General features: G+C 43.0%; 1 protein-coding gene and 1 long non-coding RNA gene across 6 annotated transcripts in view; one reads left to right on the top strand and one right to left on the bottom strand.

Annotated features, from left to right (window-relative positions):
- The window catches only part of FLT3LG (fms related receptor tyrosine kinase 3 ligand), a 137773-nt gene extending 126838 nt beyond the window's left edge, over positions 1-10935 (bottom strand). For both annotated transcript variants that reach the window (XM_056544403.1, XM_056544401.1), the window contains exon 1: positions 10749-10935. The gene's annotated coding sequence lies outside the window, so the exon portion shown is untranslated. The remainder of the gene's footprint in view (positions 1-10748) is intronic.
- The window catches only part of LOC130294504 (uncharacterized), a 79961-nt gene that overhangs the window by 15899 nt on the left and 39691 nt on the right, over positions 1-24371 (top strand). The window lies entirely within an intron of this gene.

The raw sequence follows: 24371 nt of genomic DNA on the forward strand, positions 1-24371 counted from the left end.
TTCTTACCTGTTATTCATACCTATCGCTACTGAAGAAAAGGCCCGCAGCCTTGAAACGCGTCTAGCCAAGTCACAGCACCCTATCCTTAAGTGTATATCACTTTTAAAGAGACTTTATCTGCTATTCCCTACTTGCAACTGCTGGATGCCCACAGTTTTGTGATTACCACAGCGCGCGCACTGATAGCGCATCATAGCGCATCACACGTGCAAGCTGCACCGCCGGTCTCCCGCATTCATCCACAGCCCCGGACGGCAGAATCACTCCTGGACAACAATCTTTACCAGGCCGAACGCCACTCCGTGCCAGCCCAGGAACACCGAGAGCCTCCGGAGATCTAGCCACTCACCCGGATCACAGCCCAGCCGGGCATCGCTATACAAGGGCCGGATTCAACCGTGCCAGCCCGCATCTGATGTTTAACAAGGAGGGTGAGTGGTGCTGTGCACCGACATCTCGTACTATCCTGTAACCCTGCCAAGAGTACTTGCTACACTGTTTCCATCTGCCACATTGTATCCAACAAAAGTTGCAACGCTAAGTACTTATGTATCCTGTATGAACTACAAGGATACAACTGCTATTCACTGCTGAAATACTTAATGAATTGCTCATGAACTGTTTTGCACTTTGACACATTTGACATTTTTCTGGAGACTATTGTCACACTAGACTCAATGAACTTGAACCAATTGAGACCTTATTTCTGGATTCATTCATTCATTCTTTCTGAACTAATATCCGATGAACTGAAAGGATTTTTATATAGCAGATATTGGGGGAGATTTATCAAAACCTGTGCAGAGGAAGAGTGGTGCAGTTGCCCATAGCAACCAATCAGATCGCTTCTTTCATTTTCCACAGGCCTCTAAAGAGGCCTGTGGAAAATGAAAGAAGCAATCTGATTGGTTGCTATGGGCAACTGCACCACTCTTCCTCTGCACAGGTTTTGATAAATCTCCCCCATTGATTATATCATCATTTTAGGGGTGCTAATTACTTATTTTATTCAGAGATTACATATTTTTTATATTTCATATTTTTTATTTATATATTTTTTTTATATTTTCAATACAATTATTCGCATCATATGTCTGTCAACATATGCAAGGGCCCTGCTTGGTGATTAGCATACTTACCTATTATATCTATTTTATTTAATAAATGTCGTACATTGGATCCTTACTCTCTATTTCGTTTTTCTTCCTTTTTTCTTCCTTTTACTTTGTACTTTTGAGGACTGGTCCCTATAAATATCCCTATTTATATTACATTTCTATATTAATAAAACAGGCTCAGAACATTTCAGGCCTGGAATGTGCTGACCCTGTTTTAACAGATGTGTATATCCAGCCATTGTGAACTAAAGTGTCTGGCAGCAGAACTTTCACCTTGATGGCTGGCAGGCTATGTTGTATGGTTAGTGGTCAGACAGGCTGAAGTTTTCATTGTTTTGTTCAAATGAAATCACTTTGTAAGAGAAGCAGAATAAAGCTGGTTGAGGCCAGTTTGAACAAGAAACCTTTGCCTTGGTGTTAAGATTATTATCGTTCTTATTTAGTTTGTCTAACCCAGGAGGTGGCATACCATGAGATATGTCCCCTGAAAACATTACTCTTTCTTTTAGAAACCTTCCAAAAGACACTTTATCTGCTCGACCATGCTAACGAAACTAATCATCAATTTCTCAACCAGGCCCGTCTGGGCAGTAGGGGGCGCAGTGAGTGGGACCACAAGCCCCCACATCCTGTATCACATGACTGGATGCCTTATATCCAGTGGAGAAGAACGGTGTCAGAATACTGTTCTCCTCACCTATCACATCCTGGGGCCAGGTATGTGAGGTCTATAAGTAAATCCATGGCTCCAAAAGTGTTCAGGAGGCGGTGTCTGTAACCCCTGCTTTCCCACAGTCTGGCTTGGCTAATAACTCTCTCGTAACCTTATGTATTTGAGCTGAGCCATAAGAGCGGAAGTTGGAAAGGCCACCTCTCAGACATTTCCCTGGGTGTGAGTGCAGTTTTTAATAAGAACTCTTCTTTGAAATGCTACAACAATTTACTGTAAAAGGTAACTTTTAGTAATCTGTCGGGATTTGATGCTTGTGGTTCACGCAGAATAAATCTACCGATAAACTCCCATTAAAAGCCAGTCTCTTGTCTCTATATCATGCTCAGCACTTCAGACATGGGCAGATCATTGAAATGATGGCTGTTGCAAAATTATAAAATCATCATTTATTTTCAAGCTTAGGTGCCATAGAGGTGGTGCTGGACTGCAGCGTGCACCCCCTCCTCCTCCCTGCACCCCTCACTGTATGATTGATGTACAGGGCAGGGAGAGGTGGGGAGCTGTGCATGCTGCAGATCAGAACCCCCTCAGTGGCACTTGAGCTTGGAAGTAAAACATGATTTGATAACTTTGCAAACAGCCATCAGCTAAGAGACATATTTGTATACTATCCTCCTTATAGCTATCTGCCAATGACACTAGCTATGTGCATGATATATAGCTGACAAATAGCCTTTAAAAGGGTACTCCACCCCTAGACATATTATCCCCTATCAAAGGGTTGGGGATAAAATGTCTGAACATGGGGGGTCGCCACTGGGACCCCCATGATCTCCGGCGCGGCACCCATGTTATACGATGCACAGAGGCCCCCACACCCTCTACCATAGGCATGAATGGAGGTGGCGTGGTGTGACGTTACACCGTGATCAGAATGCCAAGGATCCCCCCCCATGATCAGACATCTTATCCCCCATCCTTTGGATAGGGGATAAGATGTCTTGGGGCAAAGTACCCTTTTAAGCCTGATTCATTTGATTTAGACCACACTCATTCCAAGGACACCTCCATGCTTCCCTATGGTAAAGCATGGAGGGAGCAGAATCATCATGTGGGACATTTTGCAGGAACATGGAAACTAGGCAGGATTGAGGTAATAAAGAAAGAAGAAATGAACATGGAAATTCATTATGAAAAGTTGCTCTAGATCTCCCTGTGCCTCAGACTGGAATGAAGATTCACCTTCTAACAGGACAAGAATCCTAAACACAGTCGAGATTAACTGCAAGATTAACTAAACGACAAAGCTAAAATCTCTTGACATGTCATAAAGACATGTGAAAAGTTCTGATCAGTGGGGGTCTGGGTGTTGAGATCCTTACCAATCCCTAGAACGTTCAAGGTCAAAGCTTTACAGCAAATTCCAAGAAAAGGGCACAATTCACAAATCCAGATGGGCCAAGCTCGTACTGCTATACTGTTAAAAAAGTATTATTTATTCTAGAATTAGCCAAAATGTTGACATTTTTTTACGAAAGGACATTCTTGAAGGGAAGTTCAAAGGTAACTGAACCCTAAAGGAGTAAATTTGTCACTCCAGTCACTTCTGACTATGTAAGAATGTGAGGAGACAAACTAGCTGCATACTTTATTACAGAGATACAATCCATGGTAAAAAATAAAATAAAGAAATCCCATAATTTACATACTTTATAGACAATACATTAATCACAGATATTAAAGAGAATAATGCTTACTTAGCTGTACATTCTGGGGGGAAATATATAATTCCTTGCACTAGCTCAGAGTGACAATTCTTTTTGCAAAAGCCTCAAAATATTGCACAAACTCTCACTTTGCGCACACAATTTGTGCAAAAACTGAGGTTGCACAAAACTATTTTTCCACTAATTTTTGCTATTGCACTCCTTATGGTAAAAACAAAAATCTTTCAAATGTACTTTGTTTTAAAAAAAAAAAATAAAAAATATTTTTTTATGTTTTATTTGTGTTTAAAAAAGCATTGACTTTGGATTCCTGCTGGCTTGACAGAAGTCCAGACACAGGAAATGCAGTCTGGAGTGCTGGGGGGGGGGGGGGGGGGGGTGAGCAGCCTTATCCAACCATAACTCATCTCACACTGAACTGCTCTGGGCTGTGTGTAGTAGTGAGGGAGGAAGTTCTCCCCTATATGGCTTCAGATGATGTCACATCTGCTGGGTAAGGCCTCTTCCCAGTCTGTGAATCTGACTGAGATGGAGGAGAAAAAACAGAGCAATATCTAGGTAGAAAACTAAAAAATAATAAAAACAAAAGGCAGGGCGTGGTTTATCATGATGGGGGCAGTGAACTGGAGGATTATACATTTAACAAGATTATGACAGGTACTCTTTAAGCAAATAATAGGGATGTATACAGTATTTCCAGATCAAGAAGGGGGGAAAAAAAATATCTAATTACTCGACATGGAGGGAAAAAATAATAATTATTAACATCCCCATTAATATTTTGCTTATGGGTATTGCTGTTTTTTTTTTATGCTGTTATTGACCGTGCAGTTGTTATATATTAAAGAAAAATGTTAGGTTGACAAACACATTGCAAGACCACAGTTGTTCATAGCAAATTGCAAAACATATGGTTCTGTTACATGGTAATTGGCTACATGGCACACTAACTATGTGTGAACCCAGCCTAGAAGATCAGTTTTGGAGGATGGAGCATTGCATTGAAATTCGGATTGTTTGCTGGCCTTTGGGTTGATCTCCTTTCTGAAGAAAAGTTTAAAAGGATTATTTGAAGACATCGGCAGAAAGCACTTTTTGCACTACTCAGCAATAGTCATGTCAATCACTATGACGTGCATGATAGGTTGTTCTGTTTACTCATGTCACATTCAAAATCTCATCATATGATGGGACATTTACCTGACCATCCTATTTAGAGGTTTCTGATTTGTTGTGACATCACTAACAGAGGATTTAAAAAAAAACATACAATCTGAAGATCTGACAGCCATTAGCCCAGACCTTTTATTGCGAAACATGACGGGGGGTGTGGCCTGTGAAAGTTTTAATGTTCTTTGTTGTCAAGGTGTATATAAAGATCAGTAGGACTGCAACCTACAGCAGCACAAGGATTAAAGGGGTACTCCACTGCCCCAGCGTTCGAAACATTTATTCCGAACACTAGGCGTGGGCTGTGGGGGTTGTGATGTTACGGCCACGCCCCTCGTTATGTCCCGCCCATTCAATGCAAGTCTATGGGAGGGCGTGGCGGCTGCCACGCCACTCCCATAGACTTGCATTGAGGGGGCGTGGTGTGATGTCACGAGGGGCATGGCCATTACATCACGACCCCTGCGGCCGAAACCCAGCGTTTGGAACAAAATGTTCTGAATGTTGGGGCAGTGGAGTACCCCATTAACTTGATCTTCTTTCTGCATCTCCAGCCTGCTTCTGCAGCCTAGAGAAGTAGAGCGCTGATAACACTGATCAGTATTATATAGCATTGAACACAATATTTCCAATCGAAAGATTGCAGGTAATAGTTCCCTATGTAGACGGAACATTTTTTTTTAAAGTGTTAATAAATGTGACTAAGCCCCTTCCATAATATAAGTTTAAAGGGGTTCTCCGCCCCTAGACATCTTATCCCCTATCCAAAGGATAGGGGATAAGATGTCTGATCGCGGGGGCACCCCTCTGTCATTACTGCATAGAGCACACTCGCTCTGTGCATAAAGACGGGCAATACAGTGGCCAGAGCATGGTGACGTCACAGCTCTGCCCCCTTGTGATGTCACGGCCTGCTCTCTCAATACAAGTCTCTGGGAGGGGCGTGGTGGCCGTCACGCCCCCTCCCATAGCCTTGTATTAAGGGGGCGGCTGTGATGTCACGAGGAGGCGGAGCGATGCTCCGGCTCCTGTATCGCCCGTCATTACGTACGGAGCGAGTTAGCTCTGTGCAGTAATGATAGCGGGGTGCTGCAGCCGAGATGACAGGGGGTCCCCAGCAGCGGGACCTCCGCGATCACACATCTTATCCCCTATCCTTTGAATAGGGGATAAGATGTCTAGGGGCGGAGTACCCCTTTAAATATCCCCCTTTCCTCATTTTTCAAATACAAGATTTGGAACAAAAATAAACATATTTGCAATGTGAGGAAATGTCTAAACAATTAAAATATAACAATAATGAAACCGCATAGTGAATGGCATAAAAGTCCAGAATAGCAGATTTTTGGACACTTCATATTTAATTGTAGAGTGCACTGTATAGAAATGAAAATCCCCAAAAGTTGCAAAACTCTGTTTTTTTTTTCAATTTCTCCTCACAAATATACATTTTTGGGCTTTGCCATAGCTTTTGTGATAAAAAGAGTGATGTAATTACAAAGTACAATTGGTCCCACAAAAAACAAGCCTTCACATAGCTTTCTAGATGGAAAATTAAAGTGCGGCAAATATTGTAAAGAACTCAGCAAAGCTTTCAAAAAAAAAAAAAAAAACACTCTACAGTGATCCCCCCCCCCCCCCCCCCCCCCGACCTACGATGGCCCCGGCATACGATAATTTCAACATACGATGGTCTCAGAGGCCATCGCATGTTGAAGGCAGCATTACCATACGATGCTTTTGTATGTCGGGGCCATCGCATAAACGGCTATCCAGCAGCGCAGACTGCTTCAGCTGCCACCGGATAGCCGTTTAAGGAGCCCCGTGCAGTCCGGCGATGATCACTCACCTGTCCCGGGCGCTCCAGACCATTCTCTTCAGGATCCCCTGCATCGCCGACGCTCTCCTTCGTCGTCATTACGTCGACGCGCTCGCCGTCCCGTCATCCAATAGGAGCCTCGTGCGCAGCGACATGATGACGGCGATGAAGAGCGATGATCTCAGGCAGCAGAGACAGTCCGGAGTGGTGGGGACACCCCTGGGACGCGGCGACAGTGATGGAGGGCGACATCCAGGGCAGCGGTGATGGCCCGGAGTGGCGGGGACAGGTGAGGTATAACTACCTATACTTTATATTGCACGGATCCCTCAACATACAATGGTTTCAACTAACGATAGTTCCTTTGGAACAAATTACCATCGTATGTTGAGGGAAACAGAAGTAGAAAAAATCTAAAATATGGAAAAATTCTGAACAAAATCGACCAAACTACTAGCCCAATTGGGGGGGGGGGGGGGGAGGAGTTATTGGCAAAACTAAATAATTTAGATATTATATCTTGGGATTTTTATTTCATACTCGTGTTGCGGGGGGGAGGGTAAGGATTAGAGGGAGAGAGAAATGGTTTTGTTGCATGTCTATAGTTGATTATTTGTATTAAGGATATGCATATGTAAAAGTGAATTGTTACAATATTTAACGATGTATGCATAACTGATAAATTGTTATATGCAATAAAAAATATTAAAGGGGTACTCCCTGGAAAACACTGGTGCCAGAAAGTTAAGCAGATTTGTAAATTACTTCTATAAAAAAAATCTTAATCCTTTCTGTACTTATCAGCTGCTGTATGCTCCACAGGAAGTTCTTTTCTTTTGAATGTAATTTCTGTCTGACCACAGTGCTCTCTGACACCTCAGTCCATTTTAGGAACTGTCCAAAGCAGGATAGGTTTGCTATGGGGATTTGCTCCTACTCGGGACAGTTCCTAAAATGGACACAGGTGGCAGTAGAGAGCACTGTGGTCATACAGAAAGGAATTTCAAAAAGAAAAGAACTTCCTGTGGAGCATACAACAACTGATAAGTACAGAAAGCATTAAGATTTTTTTATAGAAGTAATTTACAAATCTGTTTAACTTTCTGGCACCAGGTGATTTAAAAAAAAAATGTTTTCCAGGGGAGTACGCCTTTAATTAAAAGAAAATTAGTGCTGTGAAAGGTTACACTGTAATGCTCAGCTTCCCCTCCCCTTGTAGAATCATCTCTGCACAGGTCACAATGCATGCTTACAAAACTGTTCAATGCATAGAATAAGATATGTTCATTGGAGGAGATTTATCAAAACCTGTGCAGTTGCCCATAGCAACCAATCAGATTTCTTCTTTCATTTTTCCTCTGCACAGGTTTTGATATATCTCCCCCATTGTGTCTATGTCCATGGGGCTTGCCTTATCACCAAATGCTGTCAAAATCAGCTCATGCAAGATGGCTGCCCCTATAATAAGGTACTAAAAATAACTAAAAATGCACTCAGAAAATAGAAGCAGAATGAGAAAAAAATAATATGTATCAGTATCTGTCTATAATCAGTAATAAAAATCTCATAATATAAGTGGGCACACTGTGTTACCTACCGTATTTTTCGCCGTATAAGACGCACTTTTTCTTCCCCAAAACTGGGGGGAAAAAGTCGGTGCGTCTTATACGGCGAATACACCCCTATCGCGGCGGTCACTGCGGCCATCAACGGCCGGGACCCGCGGCTAATACAGGACATCACCGATCGCGGTGATGCCCTGTATTAACCCTTCAGACGCGCCGCTCAAAGCTGACCGCCGCGTCTGAAGTGAAAGTGACACTAACCCGGCTGTTCAGTCGGGCTGTTCGGGACCGCCGCAATTTCACTGCGGCGGTCCCGAACAGCCCGACTGAATAGCCGGGTTAGAGCTTACAGGACACCGGGAAGGACCTTACCTGCCTCCTCGGTGTCTTCTCCGTTCAGGGATCCCCTGTATGGCCGGCGCTCTCCCTCCTCGTCATCACGTCATTGCGTATGTGTGTCGGCGTGCGTAACGACGTGATGGCGGCGACGGAGAGCGAGGATACCCGGCCGGCAGCAGAGACGTTCCGGAGCGACGGGGACACGGCGACAGCGATGGAGTGACATCCAGGGCAGCGGTGACGGGTCCGGAGCGGCGGGGACACGTGAGTGTTACCTCCTCCGGCAATGGTCTTCAATCTGCGGACCTCCAGATGTTGCAAAACTACAACTCCCAGCATGCCCGGACAGCCAACGGCTGTCCGGGCATGCTGGGAGTTGTAGTTTTGCAACATCTGGAGGTCCGCAGGTTGAAAACCACTATTGGGTTCAAAATCTTAATTTTTTAAGATTTTGCCCCTAAAAATTGGGTGCGTCTTATACGTAGGTGCGTCCTATAGGACGGAAAATACGGTATGTAGCAAAATGCACAATAGATCATATAAATGACATAGGGCCTCATTTACTAAGAGTTTCGGGTTTTTACTAGTGGGAAAAGTTGTCTCAGACATGCAGGATTCCTCTCTATTTACTATTGGGAAAAGTCGGGAACATTTTCTGACCAGCTTTTTCTAGGTCGATATTTCCAGCCATTTACCCACAGGATTTTCTGTGAATTCCATAGTAAATCGGTCGGGTTGTGAAACCACGCCCCTTTTGACCGACCATGCCCCTTTTGCAGCAGACCACGCCCCTTTTTCTGGTTTGTCAGATTTTTCAGGCGCACATTGTCGCACACTGGCGCAGACATGTCTCAGACATGTGTCAGACAAAATAACCAGACAAAAACTGGTCGGTTTCAGCTTAGTAAATGAGGCCCATAGTCCATTTTACAGGTGATGAAATCACATATAACTGGGTTACAGAGCCCAACTTCAGAAAGAACAGGATGAAAAAAACAGTTACCATATATATATATATATATATATATGGTTGCCTTTTACGTAGCCATGTTTATCCACCATCTTAAACTCTTCCATAGAAAGAAAATGGTTCTTTCATCCACAAAAGGAAATATAAAGGATATCGTGCAGTCAGGACTGGATCTGACTCAAGCCCTTACCATTATGCTTAACATCTCTTATCTTATTCTAAAAGAAAAAACAAACCTTTGCTCTCTGGAATTCCTTTTTATAGTTTGGACTTAGCACCATAGTAAGGCTGCATTTACATCACGTTTTTGCAATAAAGTTCCAGTGTCAGGTTCTTGATAAAAAACGGATTCCTCAAAACTGGACTAAACTGTATCAAAATGTGTGTACACATTTTAACCCGTATACGGTAGGAAAAATGATGTCCGGTTGCATCCATTTTTAAGAAATAAAGTTTCAGTTGTTCGATTGAAATTCCAAGAAAAAAAACTGAACAAAGTCAAACTATGGTAAAAACGGGATGGAACCATATGCATATACAGTTCTCTACGGTTCCCATTGACTCTCATGTTAAAAGAAAACTAAAAAAGTATATGGTTTCAATACGGTTTTTCACCCGGACCAAAAACCATGGTAGGCTACAGTTTTGGGTACGGGAAAAAAACTGACAAAACCGTACAAGGATGCAAAAGGGATGCAATTGGATGCAACTTTTGGCGTACGGTTTTAATGGAGAGTCAATGCATACGGTTTTCAATGCGGTTCCATACGGTTTTAAAATTGAAAATGTATACGGGAACTGTATTGCAGAAACGTGGTGTGAATGCTCCCTAACAGTTTGGGTGAAAAAAGAAACATGTCAATCCATTAGAAGCTATTACACTGCAGTATGGGTCCAGAAGAAGGGAAAACATCCCTGGATCATCAACCCTTTTCCAGAATCCAATGACTATGACTTGTAATATTATTACTCTCCAGAAATGCATCCAGGCCCCTTTTGATCTCTTTTATTGAGTTCACCATGACCACCTCCTCAGAGAGTTCCATAGTCTCACTGCTCTTACAGTAAAGAATCCCCTTCTGTGCTGGTATAGAAACAGTCCCCCACCCCAAGTAGAGGATGCCCCCTTGTTATAAATACAGTCCTGGGTATAAATAGATCATGTGACAGATGTACTGCCTCCTGATATATTAATCTACTATGTCTTTCTTACTGGTGGTGACTGGGTGTCTTGTACCATTCGGGTGTGAGTATTTGTTGTTATCATCTATGTTTTGAACCAAATCTGTCATTGTATTTCATGCCCTTTTGGTATATATATGTATTGTTATGTCATATTGTATTGCATTAACACCAATTACATTACCTTTCACGACCGTAGACTGTGTTGTCTGCCCATTATACGAGTACACGGTTCCCAAAACTGTAAAAAAAAAAATATTTTCATGTTTGGTCTGGTGATCTGTAAAATGCTAGAACTATTCCCTCATTGTGTGCCTCTATGCCCTTTTTATGTACACAATTTGTGGGAGATTTATCAAAACCTGTCCAGAGAAAAAGTTGCTGAGTTGCCCATAGCAACCAATCAGATCGCTTCTTTCATTTTGCAGAGGCCTTGTTAAAAATGAAAGAAGCGAGCTGATTGGTTGCTATGGGCAACTCAGCAGCTTTTCCTCTGGACAGGTTTTGATAAATCTCCCAATGATCTCATTTGCCTTGGCAGCAGCTGCCTGGCACCAGCTGGCACAGTAAAGTTCACTTTTATATAAAGTTCTCAAGTAATTTTTCATGTCAATTTTTTCTTTTACCATTTAGTAAATAATCTCAGGATAAAGTGAGCATTTGGAGTTCATAAAACCAATCTTTTTATTGCTTCTTTTTAAAAACATGGTACAGTGCACAGTACAATACGCCTTTCGAACCTCACAGGTGTATATTTAAAAACATAAACAACTTATTGTGACTGACTGTGAGATTTCGACATTTTACTTGGGAGACCAATTACATAGGAACATAACATAAGGTAACCTGCCATTTTGGGAGTCATACTTGCTACTTCTGCATATACTGTGGTATTAATGATGTGCAAGGGTAAGCATTTTACTCTTTACTGCGTGGATTGTTCTGTAAGGATGCATGAATCATTGGTCACATAACTTCCCATGGATCAGTTTCTATGCAGAAATTGCTAAAAGGTCTGCAGTAGGAGTCTCCCAAGTCCAATCCTCCCTCCCCATAGGGCTGGCACCAGTCTAGTCTGGCTCAGGTTAGAGAGCAGACAAAACCTTTCTGCCTTCTTCTAGGTCATGTGAGGAGGAGGAGGATAAGGCCTAGCTTAGTCTTCCTGTTTCTAGATAAACCTGTTGCAAGCAAGTAACCAAGCCCTTGCTTTGCCAGTTAATCTACCTCAAGTTCTAGTTGCTAAAGTTTAACCTGAGTCAGCCCTGGGTCAGCCATGGTGATCATGGAACCGTGTGGCATTTCAGGAGGTCTTACCCAAGACTGTCTCCAATGTACACTAAGTGGGTATACATCTTTAAAATCCTGTTCCTGCTCTGAGAGGAAGATTCATCTAGTCAGAGATGAGGGAGAAGAGGGAATAGCTGAGCAAGGACTCTTTTGCCAAAATTTATCTCTTTGTGAGCTTCCAGCCAAAATTAATTCTCCATGACTTTAGTGTGCACCCTGCAACAGAATTTTTTTTTTGCACTTAACATGAGTAAAGTCTTTTCAAGTGTTGTCACCACAGTCAGCTAATCTGTAGGCCCTTCTCAGTACAGAATCTATTATTTGGACTGTGCATGCTCTTCACTAACAACACTAAAGTGTGTAAAGCATTTTCATAGACTTTACAATCATGGCCGTAAATGTTGACACCCCTGAAAATTTTCAAGAAAATGAAGTACAAGTCATGGCCATAAATGTTGGCACCCATAAAATTTTTCAAGAAAATTGAGTATTTCTCACAGAAAAGGATTGTAGTAACACACATTTTGCTATACACATGTTTCTTCCCTTTGGCTGTATTGGAACTAAACCAAAAAAGGGAGGAAGTAAAGCAAATTGGACATAATGTCACACCAAACTGCAAAAATGTGCTGGACAAAATTATTGGCACCCTTAACTTAATATTTGGTTGCACACCCTTTGGAAAAAATAACTGAAATCAGTCACTTCCTATAACCATTAATAAGCTTCTTACACCTCTCAGCCGGAATGTTGGACCACTGTTCCTTTGCAAACTGCTCCAGGTCTCTCTTATTGGAAGGCGCCTTTTCTCAAAAGCAATGTTAAGATCTCTCCACAGGTGTTCAATGAGATTTAGATCTGAACTCATTGCTGGCCACTTCAGAATTCTCCAGCGCTTTGTTGCCATCCATTTCTGGGTGCTTTTTGATGTATTTATGGGGTCATTGTCCTGCTGGAAGACCCAAGATCTCGGACGCAAACCCAGCTTTCTGACACTGGGCTGTACAGTGCGATCCAAAATCTGTTGGTAATCCTCAGATTTCATGATGCCTTGTACACATTCAAGGCACCCAGTGCCAGAGGCAGCAAAACAACCCCAAAACATCATTGAACCTCCACCATATTTCACTGTAGGTACTGTGTTCTTTTCTTTGTAGGCCTCATTCTATTTTCGGTAAACAGTGGAATGATGTGCTTTACCAAAAAGCTCTATCTTGGTCTCATCTGTCCACAAGACATTTTCCCAGAAGGATTTTGACTTACTCAAGTTAATTTTGGCAAAATGTAGTCTTGCTTTTTTATGTCTCCGTGCCAGCAGTGGGGTCCTCCTGGGTCTCCTGCCATAGCGTTTCATTTCATTTAAATGTTGACGGATAATTTGCGCAGACACTGATGCTCCCTGAGCCTGCAGGACAGCTTGAATATCTTTGGAACTTGTTTGAGGCTGCTTATCCACCATCCGGACTATCCTGCGTTGACACTTTTCATAAATTTTTCTCTTCCATCCACGCCCAGGGAGATTAGCTACAGTGCCATGGGTTGCAAAAGTCTTGATAATGTTGTGCACTGTGGACAAAGGCAAATCTAGATCTCTGGAGATGGACTTGGAACCTTGAGATTGTTGATATTTTTCCACAATTTTGGTTCTCAAGTTCCCAGACAGTTCTCTTCTCCTCTTTCTGTTGTCCATGCTTAGTGTGGCACACACAGACACACAATGCAAAGACTAAGTGAACTTCTCTCCTTTTTATCTGATTTCAGGTGTGTTTTTTATATTGCCCTCACCTGTTTCTTGCCCTAGGTGAGTTTAACCCCTTAAGGACCAAGCATTTTTCTGTTTTTACACTTTCGTTTTTTCCTCCTCACCTTTTAAAAATCATAACCCTTTCAATTTTGCACCTAAAAATCCATATGAGGGCTTATTTTTTGCGACACCAATTCTACTTTGGAATGACATGAGTCATTTTACACAAACATTTATGGCGAAACGGGAAAAAAAAATCATTGTGCGACAAAATTGAAGAAAAAACACCATTTTGTAAATTTTTGGGGCTTCTGTTTCTAGGCAGTACATTTTTCGGTAAAAATTACACTTTATCTTTATTCTGTAGGTCCATACGATTAAAATGATACCCTACTTATATAGGTTTGATTTTGTTGCACTTCTGGAAAAAATCATAACTACATGCAGGAAAATTTATACATTTAAAATTGTCCTTTTCTGACCCCTATAACTTTTTTATTTTTCCACGTACAGGGCGGTTTGAGGGCTAATTTTTTGCGCAGTGATCTGAAGTTTTAATCGGTACCATTTTTATTTTGATTGGACTTCTTGATCGCTTTTTATTCCTTTTTTTATGGTATGAAAAGTGACCAAAAATACGCTATTTTGGACTTTGGAATTTTTTTTGCGTGTACGCCATTGACCGTGCGGTTTAATTAATGATATATTTTTATAGTTCAGACATTTACGCACGCAACGATACTACATATGTTTATTTTTATTATGGTTACATATTTTTAATATGGAATTTGGGAAAAGGGGGGTGATTTAAACTTTTAATAAAGAAGGGGTTAATGTGTGCGTTTTTAAACTTTTTTTTAAACTTTTTTTTTTTACACTTTTAGTCCCCTTAGGGGACTTTTAGGAGGAATCATTTGATTCCTCATACAGATGAATGGGATTGCATACAATCCCATTCATCTGTGTGCTCTGCGCTCGATTGATAAAGCCTGGTCCTGCCAGGCTTTATCATTCAGAGAGCCGGAGCCGACACAGGAGGAGAGGTAAGCCCTCAGGCTACCTCAGCAGTGGATCGCTCCCCCGCGATCGCGCTGCGGGGGAGCGATCCACCCCACTGGACCACCAGGGACTGTATACAGGCACCTTTAGACGCCGCTGTCAACTTTGACAGCGGCGATCAAAAGGGTTAATAGCCGGCCGCGGCGATCGCCGCATGTCGGCTATTAACGCCGGCCCCCAGCTACAGGAATCAGCTGGGGGCTGGCCGGTATGACGCGGGCTCGAGTCGGGAGCCCGCGTCATACCCCGGTAACGGCCATTGGACGAGTATAGACGTCCATGGTCGTTATCGGGTTAAAGGAGCATCACGTGCTTGAAACGATCTAATTTTTCCACAATTTTGAAAGAGTGCCAATAATTTTGTCTAGCCCATTTTTGGAGTTTGGTGGTACATTATGTCCAATTATTTTTTTTCTCCTCCCTTTTTTGGTTTAGTTCCAATACACATAAAGGGAATAAACATGTGTATAGCAAAACATGTGTTACTGCAATCCTTTTCTGTGAGAAATACTTCATTTTATTCAAACATTTTAGGGGTGACAACATTTACGGCCATAACTGTATTTCTCACAGAAAAGGATTGCACAAACACATGTTTTGCTATACACATGTTTATTCCCTCTGTGTGTATTGGAACTATATATAACTGCTTACAAAGCAATTCAATGGGAACTGTGACCAATTTCCAAGTATCCAGCCTGACCATTGTAACTTTGCAACCTTATGCCGTACAGAAAATGTGGATCACCTGGATTTTGCACAGTTAATTTTAGTAACATTTACCCCTGTTTGCAAGTTACCATTGTGTCTTGATTGCCTCTATTGTACCCACAACCAAGGGTACATCCCCAGACACCTCAATCAAGTGGCCCCCAGGGGTCAAGGACTTATCTTGCGCAGAACCCCATGTACGAGTCCACAGGGGAAGAAACAGGGTTAGCCAACCACAAAGCCATCAGTCACATTACAATAGAAGTTGTACGAGACATTGATCCACCCATCCTCCTTGTGGGCACCACACACAGTGTTAGGTGGAAACACATACAATCTAGGTATGATAACACAAACACTTTCAATAGATTGGTAGTTCCAGGGTCTGTGTATATGAGACCTTGCCATATTAAAAATGGGTAAATTCCAGGTAAGTATACATAGACAAAAGAATATTCCAAGTTTCCAGTGCAGGTGACAGTAAGGGATGGCTTCTATTGAAGACATATAAAATATAGGTAAAGTTGAGAAATAGCAGTACACAGGAGGATTTTGTGACCGAGCTGCCAACCTGTCACATCATGGCTGCAGAGGAGGTATGCCTATTGGACACTTTCACAAGCAAAACAAAAAGTAAGTCATAAAACAGACTGAAATAATCTGCCAATATGAGTAAAATCCCTATAATTGTGTTACAATTTCGCTCCCAATTCAAGACTATACAAGAAATAGTATACAGCTTCATGAAAGGCATGTCATGTTGTAAATACTTGTTAAGGGAGATCTGCATTTTAAGACACTTATCCGCTATCCACAAGATAGGGGATAAGTGTCTTATCAAGGGGGGGTCTGAACACTGGGACCCCATGCAATCTCCTGTACAGGGCTCCGGCTCTCCCGGGCATGAGACATGACGGCTGCAGCATGACGCTGCAGCCAACACGCCTCCTCCATGTATCTCTATGGGAGAGGCGGAAATGCAGCGTTTGTGCATCCCCGCCTCTCCCATAGACCTGTATGGGGGGGGGTCGTCGACCTCAGTGAGGTCAACGACACACGCATTAGCCGGGCACAGCCACAGCAATGCCGAGTCCCCATACGGGAGATCGCAGGGGGTCCCAGCGGTCGGACCCCCTGCAATTAGACACTTATCCCCTATCCTGCAGATAAGTGTCTTACACTGCAGTACTCCTTTAAGCTGGCCACATATTGCAGGAGGGTTATGCACAAGCATATTCCGAGCATACCTTTGTTCTGAGCTTTGCATTTTTTCCTATTTTGCCATCCAGGAGTGTCAGAGAGTCCTGGGTTCCGCTATGTTCCAGGGGGAAATCACCTCTCCCCACTTACACCACACCTGTGTCTTCTGTTGATTGAGATATAGGGCTCTCCTACCCAAGGCGTCCCTGTGTAGTTGTCCTGCAAGTGTCTAGAGACATATCAAAGGTTTTGTTTCAATGGGGTCTGAGTTTTCAGACCCTGACCAATCGCTAGAATGAGCCAGGAGAATAGCAAGCTAAGCACATTCTCTCCCGCCTCTGTGCCATGTCTCTACAACATGTCATTTAATGACATTGCTTATTTAAATTAGGTGTCCGAGAAGGTAGTGGTGCCCTAGGTGGGTGCCTACCCTTCCTTCCCCTTGCCCCAGCCCTACATCTGCAAGGTACTGGGAAGGGTTTACAGAGCTTAGGTTTAATTTAAATGATGGTAAGGGAACATTCCCACTGCGGATATCAAGCTGCAACAACTGAGTCAGTGTTAAAAAGACTGTTAGGGCTGCGGGGTCAGCAGTTGCTATTTCTGTGAAGTAATAAAAGAAGTCCAAGCAGCCACTTCAGCCCTGTCTAAATGATCTACTTTTCTACTGCCATAACGTCTAAGCCTGTATGGGCTAAACATTTACAAGAACCCCATAGTTTTACACTGGTAAGTGGGCCTCTGGCTGGGACAAGTAATTCATGGTTGTCTCTGTTCAGACCTGCATACTACAACCGGAAACTGCAAGTCTACCATTAGCATACAATAACTGCAATTGGGCCATACAAGTGCACAACTCCAAAGAAGAGTCTCCAGTTACAACAAGTGCAAAAACATACTCAAGCTTTATTGATACAATACAGGTAAAAACACGTAAAACAATAACAAGTGTTAAAGGGGTAGTCCAGTGGTGAAAAACGTATCCCCTATCCTAAGGATAGGGGATAAGTTTGAGATCGCGGGGGGTCCGACCGCTGGGGCTCCCTGCGATCTCTCTGTACAGGGCCCTGGCTTTCCGGCCAGATAGCGGGTGTCGACCCCCGCACGAAGTGGCGGCCGACACGCCCCCTCAATACATCTCAATGGCAGAGCCGGAGATTGCCGAAGGCAGCGCTTCGGCTCTGCCATAGAGTTGTATTGAGGGGGCGTGTTGGCCGCCGCTTCGTGCGGAGGTCGACACGCCCCCTTCCCGCGGGCTGTTGGGGCTCTGTACAGGAGATCGCAGGGGGCCCCAGCGGTCGGACCCCCCGCCATCTGAAAGTTATCCCCTATCCTTAAGATAGGGGATAAGTTGTTTACCACTGAGTCACCACTGGACTACTCCTTTAAGGCTAACTTTGTTAACCTGATTTTGTGGGAGGGGCAGGATGACTATAAGAACCCGTGGCTCCATGTTGCTGGATGCTGTGGGTTCTTCACATGATCATATCAGCTGACTGAGGAGTCAGCTGACTGGAAGTCTTTGCACCGCAGTGCCGGCATTGGGTAAGCGTCAGGGGCTGGCTGAGGTTCCGGGTGTATGGTGTTTCTCCCGCTCCGGAGGTAAGCCGGAGTCTCGGGGGTCCCTCAGTCAGCCCAGCCCTTGTTTTTATTTGGGGGTGTATCTAGTTTGGAGGCACATCTAGGCGCATTAACAGGGCCACGCTACGCATTGCAGCCTTTTTTGTGGGAAACGGGGACCATACTTAATAGCAGGGCCATGCTACAGTACACGTTTTCATGCACAATCTTAATGGGGGTACTGAACATGCTGGGGTCATACCCCTCCCCGTCCACCTCCTCCACCTTCTCTTTCCCCCTAAGTTTGGTTAAGCTATGAATTCAGCACCTAAGGCATGTTTTTTTTATGTTTTTTTCCTGCCTGTTGCACAGTTATTAATTGTATTCACTCACTGGTAACTGAAGTTAACTGCTTCACTCACCAAAATGGTATAAATTACCTTCTGAGCAGTATTTTCATGTCTTGCAATGCTGCATTAATGAGAATTTTAGAGCGTTAATTATCATATCTAGGTGGGAAATGTATTATTCTTTATCCGCTGCATGATTAAATAGGTCACAGAGTTGCCTTTTAATGGTATGCATGGTTATTATTACACTCTGTTTATGCATAATTGTTTGCGGATTACACATGGTTACTTATTTACGGTGTACCAGTCATGTTTATTCAGTCATGCTCACTGGACATTCACAGTCTCTAATAGTGGGGGCATGAGTAGTGTATTTCTATCGTCATGTTACGGTTCTTTTTCATCTAGAATCTCGTATGTCACTTACAGTCTGGTACATGTGGTAGTCATGTGAGGGTCGTTGTTTATTGTTGTCTTCTTATTTAGGTATCTTGGACCATTAGGTCAGTTTGCTGGATTGAGGATTACCTATAACAGTTAGGTCAGCAAGGTTGGTTGGCTGTAGTTACTTCATGTTTTTTTCTAATTTTTAAATTGCATAGTTTTGACAATAAATCGTATTATTGTTACAAGCGGTTTTCCAGGATAAGCTGTCTCGCATCTATCAGGTAAGGGTTTTTAGCATCTTACCACGTGGTTTGAACAGGTGATAACCTAGTGTTCTGTTACAGAATCTCTGCATATCTCATTCTCATCTGGAATCAGTTGGGTATAAAATAGGCTGCAACGCAGTTTCATCGCATGTGTCTGGTAGGTGGTTGGTGACTATTTCAGATAAGGTCGGGCATTGAGGGTAGGTTAATTTGAGTCAGTTGGTCCTGTTATTATTTAATTGCAGTACTTCCTCATCATTTTCTAGCCTGGATCTCAGTTCAGGTTATGGGCAATTCTTCTCGCTTCTATCAGTATCAGCACTTTTGAATAATAGGTATATGGAAGTTACGTAAGTCATGTTAAATTTTTTGTTCTAATTATTTATTTCTGTTATAGCTGGACCATCCTGATGTTGGTAGTATCCTTTTCTGGTCTTTTCATCAGTTTAGATTGTGTGATTCAACATTAGGTAGGTTGGTTTCATGGCGGTAGCAAACAAGTAACTGGGTTTGTAGCATGGCATTTAATGGTGTGTATAGAAAAATAGATGAACCTTATAACACACTAGGGTGTGAGTGTGAAAAATGGAGGCTCAGTTCCATATCCCAGGGCAACCATAAATCATAATGATCACACTTGACAATTCAGTAGATTTCTTAATGCTTTTTCTTTAGTAATTTGTTTACCATAGTACAAAAATTAGATCAAAAGATCTCCATAGTACCAGTCATTAACGAATACAAAATAAAATATCACCCATAGTGCTCACTAGACGCGCTCGACAGTCCTCCGCAACTGGGGTAGCTTCGCCCTTTCTCAGGCATCCTGTTGCTGAGGACTGTCGAGTGCGTCTAGTGAGCACTATGGGTGATATTTTGTTGGGTGATATTTTATTTTGGGTGATATATGGGTGATATTTTATTTTGTATTCGTTAATGACTGTTACTACGGAGATCTTTTGATCTAATTTTTGTTCTATGGAAAACAAATTAATAAAGAAAAAGCATAAGTGATCATTATGATTTAATGGTGTGTGTGTCACTGTTTTAAGTTCCAGATCGATCAAAAGTCATCAATTATCCGGGTAAGATAGATGAATTTTTGGTTAAGTAATCACCTCATGAACCGGGCATGTCTTTGGGTTGGGATTACTTATATTTTTAAGGTGCACCTGTCCCACATTAAGTAAGTCATGTACTCAGTAAGTGGTACAGGGTGGATTAATGTTTACAGTGTAGACGTTGGTTATATGTTGCACAGAGTAAGTCACTGTCACTTATTAGCTGTTTAGGGCCGTGACGTCTACAGGTCACTTCAATTTCATGGTTTCATTCAGACACGTCTTCGGATGTCCATTTCATCTATTTGCTTTATTTTAAAGGAGTAGTCCAGTGGTGATTCAGTGGTGAGCAACTTATCCCCTATCCTAAGGATAGGGGATAAGTTTGAGATCGCGGGGGTCCGACCGCTGGGGCCCCCCGAGATCTCCTGTATGGAGCCCCGACAGCCGTCGGGAAGGGGGCGTGTCGACCTCCGCACGAGGCGGCGGCCGACACGCCCCCTCAATACAACTCTATGGCAGAGCCGAAGCGCTGCCTTCGGCAATCTCCGGCTCTGCCATAGAGATGTATTGAGGGGGCGTGTCGGCCGCCGCTTCGTGCGGGGGTCGACACCCGCTATCTCGGCGGAGAGCCGGGGCCCCGTACAGAGAGATCGCAGGGGGCCCCAGCGGTCGGACCCCCCGCGATCTCAAACTTATCCCCTATCCTTAGGATAGGGGATAAGTTTTTCACCACTGGACTACCCCTTTAAGGTTTGTCAGGTAAGTAGTCTTAGGTAAGTCATTATGTATTATGGTGGTATAGTTAGATTAGTGATTGTGGTGTTCATATTCAGGTTGTGCGTTTGGTTAGGCTCATACAGTTTTTCGGTTTTTGATGTTTTCCTGAATGTCTCACACTTCTGTTATAGAGGACTCTGCCTCGATGTTGGAGAATGTGGCCAGGACCTCAGTCTAGCTCCCCTCTTTGAGGAGCTGTACTGTGCCTAAATTGACTGCAGAATTGGTCAGGAGAGGCATTCCCTTTACAGCCTCTGCCCAGAAGACAGAATTGTACAGATTATTGATGGCTGAATCTGCAGGACATAGCAGTAAGGAAGTGTCAATGAATACACTCCATTCGTCGTTGACACAACTTTAAACTCTAATTAACAATATGTCATCTAACATGTCTGACAGGCAGACTAGGGTTGAAGCCCTTGAAAGTAGGAATTCGATGGTTGCACCTCCTCCTGAAGCTAGCGTACCAGATATTTTCTCTGCAATCCCTAATATCACGCCGGCACATTTAATTCTGACACATATTAAAAAGGATATCCTGGATGGCAAGGATGTAAGCTTTGCCTCATTGCTGATAGCAACTCACGATCTTAGTGAGAACAAAACTATAGCTTGTGGTGATGTATCAGTCGTCTTTAAATAAAAAAAAATGTCAGGCTGAACAGGAAATTATCATTGTCTGAATTCATCATGGCATTTAGCATTTACCGGGACATAATCTGTACTGCCAGGCCAGACAGGAGGGAAGAATTTGACCATTATCTTTAAAAAGTCACCGAACTGCGTCACAAATATGGTGGGCACATGTTCTATGAGTATCACAAATCCTTTCCTGCCAAAGCCGCGGCAGCCTTGAGCCAACTTAATTATACTGTTAATTGGGCCACCATAGACACAGAAATTTATAGCAATATTAAATTTATATTAATTTTGCTGGTCTCAAGGACCCTGTCTGCGCCAATTGTCAATCATCTACCCATACCACAGAATGGTGTGTCTTGGTCAATGCTGAAGTGGCAGTTAATTTACCTAGCACTTCGGAGGTTGGTCAGGCTAAAGGGCCAAAAGTTTTGGGTCTGGTTGATAAGTTGGGCAGACCCATTTGTTATCTGGGTAAATCCCAGAAATGTAACAATTATAATTTCAAGACCTGTAACTACAATCGTGCAGGTTATTACATGTATGTTCTATCTGTTTCAGAGCCCATCCCAAAACAGCTTGCTCCCAGAAAACTGAGAAATTCTGACTAGCAGTGGTAGATATTGCTTTCTTGGGTCTGTTCTTGCAGGACCATCCGGACCAAGGTTTTGTTCAGTTCTTACTTTCTGGGTTTGAATCTGGCTTTCATGTTGGTTTGGTGGCCCTGCCTGAGGGGACTTACGAATGCAGCAATGTATTATCACCTTTACCAGACCCGGACACAGTTACATCCCTCATTCAGGCAGAAGTACAGGGTGGGCCATTTATATGGATACACCTTAATAAAATAGGAATGGTTGGTGATATTAACTTCCTGTTTGTGGCACATTAGTATATGTGAGGGGGGGGGGGGAAACTTTTCAAGCTGGGTGGTGGCCATGGTGGCCATTTTGAATCCAACTTTTGTTTTTTCAATAGGAAGAGGGTCATGTGACACATCAAACTTATTGGGAATTTCACAAGAAAAAAAATGATGTGCTTGGTTTTAACCTAACTTTATTCTTCCATGAGTTATTTCTGACCACTTATAAAATGTGTTAAATGTGCTGCCCATTGTGTTGGATTGTCAATGTAACACTCTTCTCCCACTCTTCACACACTGATAGCAACACCGCAGGAGAAATGCTAGCACAGGTTTCCAGTATCCATAGTTTCAGGTGCTGCAGAATGGGCAAAACAAAAATTGGAACAGGACCCTCAGTTTACGCAGAAGATTTTGTTCAGTGATGAGGCAAACTTTTATGTGAATGGTGAAGTTAACAAACAAAAACCCCCGTTATTGGTCGGACACTAACCCACATTGTATTGATCCCTCCAAGATTGTTGGAACACAAAAATGATGGTATGGTGTGGTATATGGGGTACAAAGATAGTGGGGCCATTCTTCATCAATGGAAACCTCAAGGCCACTGGATATGCGAAATTGCTACATGATGATGTGTTTCCCTCTTTATGCACTGAAGCTGGCATGTTCCCTGAGTTTTACCAGCAAAATGGTGTACCACCACATTATGGGTGTCAGGTCCGAGCATTCCTAGATGAACAGTTTCCTGGAAAGTGGATAGGTTATCGTGGGCCAGTTGAATGGCCCCCAAGGTCTCCCGATCTGACCCTCTTAGACTTTTATCTTTGGGGTCATCTGAAGGCAATTGTCTATGCTGTGAAGATATGTGGGGCACCTGAAACTACAGATACTGGAAGCCTGTGCTAGCATTTCTCCTGCAGTGTTGCTATCAGTGTGTGAAGAGTGGGAGAAGAGGGTTGCATTAACAATCCAACACAATGGGTAGCACACTGAACATATTTTATAAGTGGTCAAATAACTAATGAAAGAATAAAGTTATGTTAAAACCAAGCACATCATTGTTTTTCTTGTGAAATTCTCAATAAGTTTGATGTGTCACATGACCCTCTTCCTATTGAAAAAACAAAAGTTGGATTCAAAATGGCCGCCATGGTCACCACCCATCTTGAAAAGTTTCTCCCCTCACATATACTAATGTGCCACAAACAGGAAGTTAATATCACCAACCATTCCCATTTTATTAAGGTGTATCCATATAAATTGCCCACCCTGTAGAAAAGAGTTTTATTATTGGCCCTTTATTAGAGTCTCCTTATGATGTGTGGAGAGATAATCCTATTGGTTTGGTTAGGGGGAAATTTTATAATAAAAAGCGTCTGATTTATGGTTTGTCCACCCCATATTCTTCTCCAGTGGCCAGCCTGAATTCTTTAATTCCAGCAGAAGAGTTTGCTTTAAAGTACTCCTTCTTCGATGAGGCCATTGCCATTAACCTCAGCATGGGGCAAGGAGCTTGGCTGTCTAAGGGTATGTTCACACTACAGAGTGTGAACGGAATCTCCGCTCGCAAGCGAGCGGAGATTCAGCCTGGAAAGCGAAGGTGGTGGTAGGACCTCGCGGCACTGCGTCGTCACCATTGACGGCTATGCAGTACTCGCGGACTTCCGTGCAAAGAATGAACATGTTCTTTCTTTGCATGGAAGAATTTCAGCGGCGGAATTGTCTGCTGCTGAAATTCCGCAGTGTGAATGGGTCTCGCGGAGACCCATTCACACTAATGTTAAGTTCACACCGCGGAATTCCGCTCGTGTAGTGTGAACATACCCTAAGGCAGACTTCTACAATGCCTTCAAGCTCCTTCCCATCATGCCCCATCTTTCTAGGTGGCATGGTACCCG

The sequence above is a fragment of the Hyla sarda genome, chromosome 10 (assembly GCF_029499605.1).
Source record: "Hyla sarda isolate aHylSar1 chromosome 10, aHylSar1.hap1, whole genome shotgun sequence".
In the NCBI taxonomy this organism is placed as follows: domain Eukaryota; kingdom Metazoa; phylum Chordata; class Amphibia; order Anura; family Hylidae; genus Hyla; species Hyla sarda.